At 33.8% G+C, this 10,545-nt stretch overlaps 1 pseudogene; it reads left to right on the forward strand.

The window, feature by feature from the left end:
* Window positions 1-4,591: 4,591 nt before the first annotated feature.
* Window positions 4,592-6,938, forward strand: LOC141489257 (adenylate kinase isoenzyme 6 pseudogene; annotated as a pseudogene).
* The last annotated feature ends 3,607 nt before the right edge of the window (window positions 6,939-10,545 follow it).

A 10,545-nucleotide genomic window follows, 5' to 3' on the forward strand; every position in this document is an offset into this window, starting at 1 on the left:
CACTATGTCCAAGCCAAAATTATACTACGAATGCAAGGTTGGTTCAATATTAGAAAATACTGTCAGCATAAATGAGTACATTAAGAAATCATGTGCTTATCTCAATAGATGCGGAAAAAGTCTTTGACAAAATTCAGCATCCATTCCTGTTAAAATCAATAGAGAGCATAGGAATAAATGGATTGTTCCCTAGAATGATATGCAGTATTTATCTGAAACCATCAGCAAGCATTATATTGAATGCAATAAGCTAGAGGCATTCCCAATAAGATCAGGGGTGAAATAAGGATGCCCATTATCATCACTACTATTCAATATTGTATTAGAAATGTCAGCTTCAGCAATAAGAGAAGAAAAAGAAATTGGAGGAATTAGAATTGGGAAGGAAGAAACAAAATTCTCACCCTTTGAAGATGACATTATTGTATATCAAGAGAACCCTAAAAATTATCTTAAAATCTACTAGAAATATTTAGCAACTTTGGCAAAGTCACAGGATATAAAATGAATCCTCATAAATCCTCAACAATTCTATATATGACTAGCAATATGCAAAAGAAAGAGCTAGAAAAAGAAATCCCATTCAAAGTAACTTCAGTCAATATAAAATACTTGGGAGTCTACCTGCTAAGGCATTAGTAACTTCAGCAAATTGGCAGGATATAAAACAAACCCACATATAACAACAAGAACTAGAAAGAGAAATCCCATTTAAAATAACATTAGATAGTATCTACTATTGGTATCTACTTGCCAAGGCAGACTCAGAAACTATGAAAACAACTGTAAAACACTTTTCACATAAATAAAATAACATTTAAATAACTGGGCAAATATCAACTGCTCATCAACATGCCAATCAAATTTCCAAAAATAACTGTAATGAGTTAGAAGAAACTGTAGTTAAATTCATATGGAGAAACAAAAAGTCAAGAATATCAAGGAATTTAGTGAAAAAAAGTTTAATAGAAGGTAGCTTAGCCATACCAGATCTAAAATTATATTATGAAGCATGAGTCATCAAAACTGTCTGGTACTGGCTAAGAAATAGAGTGGTGGATCTGTGGAATAAACTAGGTACAAAAGAGACAGCAGAAAATGCTTATAGTAATATTCTGTTTGATAAACCCAAAGAGTCCAACATCTAGGATAGGAATTCACTCTTTGATAAAAACTGTTGGAAAAATTGTTAGATAGTATGGCAGAAACTAAAATTAGACCAACTTCTCACACCCTATACCAAGATAAGGTAAAGTAGATTTAGAATTTAGACATAAAAGGCAATATTATAAGCAAACTAGTAGAACAATGAGCTATGGAAAGGGGAACAGTTTATGACCAAGGAAGAGATAGAGAACATAATGAAAATCAAACTGGATTTAAATTATATTAAACTAAAAAAAGCTTTCATGCAAACAAAACCACTGTAACCAAGATCAAAATAAATGCAGCAAATTGGGAAACAATTTTTTACTAGAGAACTGAGTCAAATTTATAAAAAAAGCAAGCCATTCCCCAATTGACAAATGGTCAAAGCATGTTCAAAGGCAATTTGCAGATGAGTAAATCAAAACTGTCAATACTTATATGAAAATTTGCTCTAAATCATTACTGATTAGAGAAATGCAAATTAATGTATTTCTAAGGTATCACCTTACACCTCTCAGATTGGGCAAAACGATCAGGATAATGATCAGTGTTGGAGCGGATAGAGGAAATTTGGTACACTAATGCATTGTTTATGGAGCTGTGAACTGATCTAGCCTTTCTAGAGATCAATTTGGAATTATGTCTAAAGGGCAGTAAAAATGTGCATACCCTTTGATCCAGCAATACCACTACTGGATCTTTATTCTGAAGAGATCATGAAAATGGGTAAAACCCTATATGTACAAAAAATTAGTCTTAGGCTTTCTGTTTGTAGTGGCTAAGTATTGGAAATTGAGGGGCTGCCCATCAATTGGGGAATGGCTGAACAAATTGTGGTATATGTATATGTATATTGGAACACTATAGTTCTGTTATAAATCAAGAGGGATGGGAATTTCCGAGAATCCTGGAAAAACTTGCATGCATTGATGCTGAGTGAGATGAGCAGAACCAACACCTTAGCAACAACATAGGATGATCAGTCTTGATGGAGATGCTCACTCCATCAGTGAAATGATCAGAGATAATTTTAGGGCATTTGTGATAGAGAATACCATCTCTATCCAGAGAAGGAACTGAATACCAAAGATTATTAACTTCAATTTTTAAAAAAATTTGTCTTATGAATTACATAATTTTGCTATCTCTAATATTTTCTTTATTATGAATGCTTTTTCTCTCAACACATTCAATTTTGTAAATTTCTTTCAAATATAAAGACTATATCAGATTGCTTTCTGATGGGGGGAAAGGAGAGGGTGAGGGAGGGAGGGGAAAATTGAAAAATTTAAAATCTTGTAAAAAAGATTGGTAGAAACCAATATTGTGTATAATTGGAAAATAAATAAAATATTTATATATTTAAAAAGAATGTGTTAAAAAACAAAGATTGACTTGAAATTTCCAGGGTAGGGTCAAGATGGAGGCATGCTCCCAGAGCTTTTCCCTGCAGAACACTAAATGAAGCCTTAAGAGACATTAAAACTACAGATCCCACCAAAATAAAAAAAAGATTGACAAAAGTTTTCAGTTGTAGACATCACAGAGGATCTTCAGTGAAGGTTATCTCCTCAGGGGAAAAGGGAAGGTAAATTTCAGCTAGTGGGGGAAAGCAGAAAAGTCAGAGGGAGATTTTTAGCCACAGGGAGGGCTATAGCTCCAGAAAAACGTCTGAACCCTGGGAATACTGGATCAAAAGACTGGACTAAGTTGGGAACAATCCACTGCATGGGCAAAGCCTGGATATAAAGAAGGAAAACAATAGCCAAATCCTGGGCCACATAGACCACATCTTGACCAGAACTAGGGCGGGTATCAAACCCCAGCCCTAGCACAAAAAACTTATCTCTATACTCTCTATACCCTAGGACCAGAACTCAACAATCAAAATGAGCAAAAAACCTAATAGAGTGCTAACTATAGAAAGTTAATATGAAGTTAGAGATGAGAAAAATGTCAACTCAGAAGAAGAAAGCAGTGACAAATTACCTACATCGTAAGTCTCAAAGGAGGCTATGAATTGGACTCAAATCCAAAAACCTCATGGAAGAGTTTAAAAAGAATTTAAAATCAAAGAATAGAATAAGAAAATGGAAATAAGAAATGAGAACCATGCAGGAAAATTACCAAATGTTGACTAAAGAAATGAACTCCTTTAAAAGTAAAAATAATCAACTGGAAAAAAGAATAACTGCTCAAGAAATAAAATTTACCAAGTTGAAAAGGAATTGGACTTAACCAAGACACAAATCAACCATTGGGAAAGGGATAGCAACTCAGCAAAAATAAAATTAACCAACTGTAAAAGGAAACACAAAAAGTAATAGAAGAAAACAAAATCCTAAAAATTAGAATTTAATAAATAGAAATGAATCTATGAGACACTAAGATTCTATGAAACAAAATCAAGAGTGAAAAAAAAACTGAAGAAAACATTAAGTACCTTTTCAGAAAAACAAATGACTTGGAAAATAGATCCAGGAGAGATAATTTATGGATTAGTGGTTAGATCTAGGTTAGAAAGCTTAGATCAAAAAAAAATTGAGGAAATTATCAGGGAAAAGTATCCCAATATATTAGAAGACAAAATACTCCTAGAAAGAATACACAAAATACCTCAAGAAAGAGAACCCCAGGATGAAAACTCCAAGGACTATCACAGTCACATTCCAGAATTCTCAAATAAAAGAGGAAACACTTCAAGCAGAAAAAAGAAGCAATTTAACTACAAAGGAAGTACAATCAAAATCACAAAAGACTTATCAGTTCTAACATTAAAGAATCAGAGAGCCTGGAATATGAAATTTCAGAGAGCAAAGGACCTTGTACAACAAGTAAGAATTTACATATTCTGTCAGGGAAAACATGGATGTTCAATGAAATGGAGGACATGCAAATTTTCCTGATAAAAAAGAAAATAAATGTACAGAGAATTTGATTTTCAACTACAAGACTTAATAGATACATAAAAAGGTAAACAAAGGTAAAAAAACTTAATCAAGAACATAAAACTGTATATAACCCTATAAGGGAAGACAATACTTGTAACTTTTTTTTGAATTTCAAAGATTTTATTTACTTTGAGTTTTACAATTTTTCCCCTAATCTTACTTCCCTTCCCCCACCCCCCACAGAAGGCAATTTGCTGATCTTTACATTGTTTTCATGGTATACATTGACCCAAATTGAATGTGATTAGAGAAATCATATCCTTGAGGAAGAAACATAAAGTGTAAGGGATAGCAAGATCAAAAATTAAGATATCAATTTTTAATACTTGTAACTCTTGAGAATTGCATTTCTCTTGGGATAGTCAAAGGGTTGAATATAGTTGAAGAGATTGTACTTAGAGCATATGCATATGTTTGATTCTTGTCCTTTGTTATCAGAGAAGACCAAAATTTTATCACTATGATTGAGACAAATTACATTGCATTTGACAATGGCTGACCAGACCAATAAGAGCTCAGAATGCTTTACCACAGGTCAGGTACAAATAGTTCAGGTAAACACTTGGAATATTTACTCTAAATTTATGTATCTCACATTTCCTTTGAGCTAATTTAATTCTGCCTTGCTCATAGAACTCAGCACTTTCTTTGATGAGGGCAGTCTATGTTGGGTGGTCTTGTGTCAGTCTCTCCCATGTCTTACAAGAAATTCTAAAGTTCTCAAGAGAGGCCTTCAACATTTCCCAGTACTTAGAGTACTTAGAGGTTCTTTTTAAATTAAATCAGATGTGACTTTAGTTTACAAACCTAGAGATTTGTAGTACAATTTGGGCAGAGGGTGGTAGCATAATTAGAATAGTTGGATATAAAGAGTTTAGGAAGTGAGGTAATCCATACTTTAGTGATCTAGGGATTTAGTACCATAGTTGGAGTACTAAAAGGGAGAGTGTACTTGGTTTGGAGAGGGCAATTAGGTTAGGGTTGTAATAATGGACAGAGGGAAAGAGTTTGCTTAGAGAGACTGAACATGTAAACATCATGAAGAGAATGTGAAGAGAGTTTGCTTTGCTTGGTACTTTGGCTACAACTGGAGGGAGAATTATTGTGGGGGGTATAAATGGTTTATGAAACAATTTCACTTTGCATGATATTTTGGTTCATGAGAACTATATGTCCATGAAGGGTATTTGAAAAGGGGGTTAGGAATAAAGTGATTACAATTTGATGTGGTTTGTGATTATTGAGAAGTGTATTTCTAATGAGACAGAGGAGGGGAAGGTTCTTAGTGACTATGAGGCAATGCTGATTATCAATCAATCAAGCAACCAATCAATCAGCCTTTGAGATTTTTTGCATCAGGTCAGATAAAAGTATTTTTTGAAAAAGGGTATGCAAGTACAAGACAGGGTTATAACACTAAAAACATAAGAAGAAGGATTATAGTAGGAGAAGCTAGGCATTAGTCCATAAATAACACCAAATAATGAAGTATGGACAGTAAGTAAACTCTCCTCAAGAGATCTGACCCAGAAAGGGAATAACAAACAATTCCAATTGAGTTTAAAAATCTGTTAAACCCTACAGGGAAGTAGGATGAGGTGGGGGGGGGTACAGAGGGATATGGAAAAGAAAGGGAAGCTGGGGCTAATAAAAGGAAAGGTGAAGTTATAAATGAAAATGAACTGAAAGTTAAAACAAAAGAAAAGTTAAAGAGGTTAGGAAGTAAATCATTAATGAGGAGGAATAAGAGGAAAGGAAAGGGAAAAGTACAAATGGTCAAATATAGCATGACAGGAAATATAGAATTAATAATCTTAATTGTAAATTTTTTTTAAGGTTTTTGTAAGGCAAATGGGGTTAAGTGGCTTGCCCAAGGCCACACAGCTAGGTAATTATTAAATGTCTGAGACCCGATTCCAACCGAGGTATTCCTGACTCCAAGACCAGTGCTTTATCCACTATGCCACCTAGCCGCCCCAATTGTAAATGTTAATGGGATGAACTCTCCCACAAATCAGAAGTCAATAGTAGAATGGATAAAAAACCAGAATTCTACTATTCGTTGTTTACAAGAACACATTTGAGTCAGAGAGACATAGACAAGGTACAGGTAAAAGACTGGGGCAATACATGTACACACACATATATAAAAATGCTTTATAGAAGTGAAAAAAGTCATCAGTAACAGTCCTGATCTCAGACAAAACAAAAGCAAAAATAGATCTTATTAAGAGGGATAAGAAAGTAAATTACACCTTAAAAGGCAACCGGCCACTCCTTTGCAGAGGGCTGGTGGCAGGGCAGAGTCGGGGCTGGGCTGCCAAGAGGCTGCCCAACATCCTGCTCATGGATACACCAGGGGTTGGAAAGACCACACTAGGAAAACAACTTGCATCAAGAACAGGACTGACATACATTCATGTGGGCGATTTAGCACAAGAAGAACAGTTATATGATGGCTCTGATGAAGAATACGAATGTCCTATTTTGGATGAAGACAGAGTAGTTGATGAGTTAGAAAATAAAATGACCAAAGGTGGAATTATTGTTGATTACCATGGCTATGACTTCTTTCCTGAACGATGGTTTCATATAGTTTTTGTGCTTCAAACAGATAATTCTGTGTTATATTCAAGACTTGTAAAGAGGGGATACAGTGTAAAGAAACTACAGGACAATATAAAGTGTGAAATTTTCCAAATTCTTTATGAAGAAGCTGTGGCCTCCTACAAGCATGAAATAGTGCACAAGCTGCCAAGCAATGTGCCAGAAGAACTAGAGAGTAATTTAGATCAGATAATGAAATGGATTGAACAGTGGATGAAAGATAGTAATTGAACTTTGAAGGCAAACTATAGATTTTCAAGGTTTTCTACAAATTATTTTCTTGATGACTTCTTCCTCCTCATGCAATGGGAATTAAGACAACATACACCAAATTTTTCTATCCAGGATTGTGTTGTACAAGTGGCAGGTGGATAATATATGAGGTTGAGTTATGACTAAATTTTTTTTCTCCATGAGAAAACTGAGAAACCCCCAAATAAATGAAGGCGATATTAAGGATTTTTAAAGTTTAGATATATTCAACATTCTCATTTATTTTGGTTACCTGATAAAGAGTAAGCAAATTTGAGAAGTGGAAATCTAATAATTGACATGATAAAAAAAATGAAGACTAGGAAGAACTGCTGACTTTGTAAATAAAAGTGCTTAAGGATAAAGCTATCAACATTTTTAAAAAGACAACCATAGACAATGAAGTTATATCACGATTTTTTATTTTTTTCAAGGCAATGGGGTCATTTGCCCAAGGTCACACTGCTAAGGAATTATTAAGTGTCTGAGATGGGATTTGAAATCAGGTCCTCCTGACTCCAGGGCTAGTACTCTATCCACTGCACCACCAGCAGATCCAAAGTTATATCATTATTAAACATATATACACCTAGCAGAATAACATCCAAATTCTTAGAGGAGAATCTGAATGAATTACAAGGAGAAGAAGAGAGCAAAACTATAATAGTGGGAGACTTCAGCCTCCCTCTCTTAGAACTAGATAAACGTAAACACAAAATAAATAACAAAGAAGTTAAGAAGGTGAATAAAATCTCAGAACACTCAGAAATGATTAATCTCTAGAGAAAAACTGGATGGGAATAGAAAAGAATATACCTTTTTCCTCTATGGCACATGGCAACTATACCAAAACTAACCATGTACTAGGGCATAAAAACCTAACAATCAAATGCAGATGGGTAGAAATAATAAATTGCAAACTTATCTAAACCAAGAAGATTCAAAACAAATAAATTATAGACCAATCTCCTCAATGAACATTGGTACAAAAATCATGAATAAAATTTTAACAGAGATTACAGCAAGTTATTACTAGGATAATTACTAGGTAATATTTATATTTGGTAGGCAGAAATCAGTCAATATTAAGAAAACAATCAACATAATCGAGCATATCAATAACAAAACTAACAGAAATCATATGATTATCTCAATAGATGCTGAAAAAGCCTTTGACAAAGTAAAGAATCCATTTCTATTAAAACACTGGAGAGTAAATGGAATTTTCCTTAAAACTATAAGCAGGACCTGGCTGCATCAACATTAAGGGTTTGAAGGGCCTGAAATTAGATATTCCAAAGAGCAAGGGAATTTGGAATGCAGCCAAGAATCCACTATCCTGTAAAACTGAGCCTTATAATTTAGGGGAAAAGATGTACATTTAGCGAAATGGAAGAATTCCAAAAATTCCTGATAAGAACACCAGAGCTAAATAGAAAATATGGACATCAAACAGGAGGTTCAAGAGACACATGAAAAGGTTAAAAAAAAGAAAAAGGGAGTAAAGAAAAAAAACTGTTATTTAATAAGTTGAAATTGGCTATGTCCAGAATGGGAAAAATATTCTCTTAACTCTTGAGAATTGTAACTCTAACAGAGAGAATATACCTAGCCAGACGTGATGGAACTTATGACTTATCCATGAGACTTCTATCCAATGGGATGAAACTGGCTATAACCCTACTTGGGAGAAAGACTCTAATAACTCTCAAGAATTGTATCTGTATTAGATAGAATGTATTTAGCTAGAAGTGATAGATACTCAGAATATTCTATGACTCAAATAGAATGATTTAAAAATACTTCCTCCTTAAAAAGGGTGACAGGAAGGAGATGGGAGGAGGGAGAGGATTGAATGGGGTAAATATCAGTACATTAAGAGGTACAAAAGACCTATGGAAATATAGGGGAAGAAGGGAAGAGATGAAAGACACCTGAATCTTCTTCTCATAAGACTTGGCTTAAAGTTAATTTACACACATACTCACTCAACTTAAAAAAAATCTAACTTTTCAAGTATTAAAAAAGGAAAAGTAGAGGGGGGAGACAGAGAAAGGGAGGGGGAGAGAACAAAAGGGGAACTAACAGAAGGAAGGGAAGGGAAAAGGGAAAAAAGCAAAAGGGGAAAGAAAGGGGAGGGTGTAATATAGGAGGGCAAACACACTGAAGGGGTGGTATTCAGAAACAAAATACTGGGGAATACAGATAAGGGGGGAAAGGGGAAAAATACAAACAAAGGGAATATAGCATGGAGGGCAATAAAGAGTTAGTAATTATAACTTTGAATGTCAATGGGATGGACTTTCCCTTAAAACATAAACGAATAGCAAAGTGGATTAAAAAACAGAATCCTAGAATATGCTGCTTACAAGAAACTCATTTGAAGCACAGAGATACATATAGAGTAAAGCTAAAAGGTTGGAGCAAAATATATTTTGCTTCAATTGAAGTGAAAAATGCAGGGGTAGGAATCCTTATCTCAGACAAAGCAGCTGCAAAAATAGATAATTAAAAGAGATAAGGAAAGAAACTGTATCTTTCTAAAAGGTACATAGACAATAAAATGATTTCAGTACTGAAAACATATGCACCCAATGGGATAGCATCTTAGAGGAGAAGCTGAAAGAACTACAGGAAGACATAGACACCAAAACTCTACTAGTGGGAGACCTTAACCTCCCACTCTCATATCTAGATAAATGAAATCATAAAATAAACAAGAAAGTAGTTAAGGAGGTAAATACATTGGTAGAAAAACTAGATATGATAGACTTATGGAGGAAACTGAATGGTAATAGAAAGGAATATAACATTTTTCTCTGCAGTACATGGCACTTATACAAAAATTGACCATGTACTAGGCCATAGAAACCTAATGATCAACTGCAGAAAGGCAGAAATAGTAAATACACCTTTCTCAGATCACAATGCAATAAAATTCATATGAAGTATTGGGGAAGGGAGATATAGACCCAGAAGCAATTGGAAACTAAATAACTTCATTTTCAAGAATGAGTGGATCAAACAACAAATTACAGAAAGAATTAATTATTTTATCCTAGATAATGACAACAATGAAACATGAATAAATTAGAGAAAGAGGAAATTAATGAACTAAATATGCAACTAAAAATTAGAGAAAGAACAAATTAAAAACACCAATTAAATACCAAATTGGAAATTCTAAAACTTAAGGGGCAAATTATAAAATATCAAAAGTAAAAACCTATTGAATTAATAAATAAAACCAAAAGTTGGTTTTATGAAAAAAACCAATAAAATTGATAACCCCCTGGTCAATTTGATTAAAAAAAGAGAAGAAAACCAAATTGCTAGTATCATAAATGAAAAAGGTGAATGCACTTCCAATAAGGAGGAAATTAAAGTAATAATTTGTAATTATTTTGCCTAACTCTATGTCAATAATTTTACAATCTAAGTGAAATGGATGAATATTTACAAAAATATAAGTTGCCCAGGTTAAATGAAGAGGAGATTCAATATCTAAACAACCCTATCTCAGAAAAAAAAATTCAATAAGCCATCATTGAACTCCCTAAGAAAAAATCTCCAGGGCCTGATGGAT

The sequence above is a fragment of the Macrotis lagotis genome, chromosome 5 (assembly GCF_037893015.1).
Source record: "Macrotis lagotis isolate mMagLag1 chromosome 5, bilby.v1.9.chrom.fasta, whole genome shotgun sequence".
In the NCBI taxonomy this organism is placed as follows: domain Eukaryota; kingdom Metazoa; phylum Chordata; class Mammalia; order Peramelemorphia; family Peramelidae; genus Macrotis; species Macrotis lagotis.